A 1920-nucleotide genomic window follows, 5' to 3' on the forward strand; every position below is an offset into this window, starting at 1 on the left:
CTTTTGAACAGTGGCTGCTTTGTTTCCCCGATGTATAACTGGTCGCAGTCCTCCTGGCACTTAACAGCATATACAACAACAGAAGAACCCGTCCAGAAGACCTATACAATTTTTTTCTTTGATTTTTTACCTGGATTACTGAGATGCATCAGGACATAATGATTGTGGCAGAAATGTTCAGGTATTCCCACAGGCAGTGCTAAAGCTAGCTTTATTAGCTCAGCTAGCTACATGTGGCAGTTATTAGCACATTTAACTGTATGATGTGATGGAAAAGCTTTATAAAACRTTGTTTTAATGAGCTGTAATAATCCACTTTASTCTTGCTCTGACTAGCCACTAGCTCCCCAGTCCTGTCAGAATAAAACGTTTCTCTAAACCGAGCATATTAAAAAAAACTTCCTGCAACATTTATCAATTCTTCGTAACATTTTCACATTTGATCTATTCGTTTAAGATGGAAAATAAAATCCTGTCTAAATTWAGCGGGGCTTTTATTTTGAAATAAGTGAACAAACGTTCCAAAAAATGCCTTAAAGAAAAAGACAAAAACAAATAGCTTAGAGGAGATTTATTTTTTGTTATTTTAGTTTTAAAATCGTCGTTTTTCTTTGTTGTTTTTGACATTTTTTTATGAAAACTTGATTTCCTTTTAGTTGCTGTTATTTTTGGACAAATCCTGGACCTGAACTAGCTTTAGCCTGAACCGTTAGCCCGTTAGCCCGTTAGCCTTCCTACTTTTAAATGTTTATCTGAACATTAAATAAATCCAAACAGTTTTTACTGAAGAGGTTTTCCTTCTTTCACCTCCGGTGGATTCGATCCGAGGTGTCAGAAAGCTTCTAGCACCGTTACACACCTGGAAACCGGAGCGTGTCAAAGCTTTTCACAACTTCCTCSTCACTTAAATAAAAAAAAATACATTTAAAAAAAAAAGAGAGTCCTTCTGGTCCGAGGGATTTTCTGGAAACCACTCAAACATCCTGACAGCTCTGAGATCTTAATCTGCCCGTTTTTCTAACAGTTTGACCCAGTCTGTTTCCCTGAAGCCTCCCGGGGGACGAGAGGCGAGAAAAATAAAACCCGAGGAAGAACCGGAGAGCGAGGAGGAACCGGAGAGCATCCGAGCAGAAAAAAAGGAGATTTTAACAGAAAAGACGCAACAAAACTTATTTACAATAAAAATAATTCTRCAGTGGAAAGATAAACTTATTCTGTAAAGAGAGAAACTTTTATTTTCACTCATTTTCACCTTTTTATTTTTACCGTACGGTAATCTGTGGTGCATGAAAATAAGCTTTATTTGGTGTAAAAGTGAAGTAAGTGATGTTTAAACTGAGACGTGTTGCTGTTTGCTGTCTAATAAAGAACTTCATGTCACATTTGTGGCTTTAATCTCTTTTTTTCTTTTAAAAGAAAGTTAGGAAATCATGTAGCTGCCAGTGTTTATCAATGTCTGTTAGCAAAATATTTAAATAAGTAGTTGAATGTTAAAGTGCCTGTGACGTGCTTATCCATCAAATACAAAAAGTCAAAGAAAACATCTTTTTATTTAAGAAACCTTGTGATTTAACTCATTTTACCACATAACTGTCAGGTTTTCTTTTAAACTTGGCTCAACCAATGTGAAACAGGAAGTGACATCAAAGGGGAACTCTAATTGAAACATTTGAATCTTCATCTCTTTGATATTCACTTAAAATAATCTAAAGAAACAGATTCTTCTCTACACTCTGTGTTGTTATTGTAGCAATGCTCTGTTTACTTTCAGACATTCCTCTCGTGACATCACTTCCTGTTTCTTAACATGTAAATATCTCAACTTTTCGTCACAGCGTGAAAAGAGAAACCTACAGGTCATGTGCATAATTTCATTAAAAGGATTCCAAAATCAAAGTTACCCATGTTTCATGCTGAGAT

This window comes from Austrofundulus limnaeus, unplaced genomic scaffold (assembly GCF_001266775.1).
Source record: "Austrofundulus limnaeus strain Quisiro unplaced genomic scaffold, Austrofundulus_limnaeus-1.0 Scaffold572, whole genome shotgun sequence".
NCBI classification, from domain to species: domain Eukaryota; kingdom Metazoa; phylum Chordata; class Actinopteri; order Cyprinodontiformes; family Rivulidae; genus Austrofundulus; species Austrofundulus limnaeus.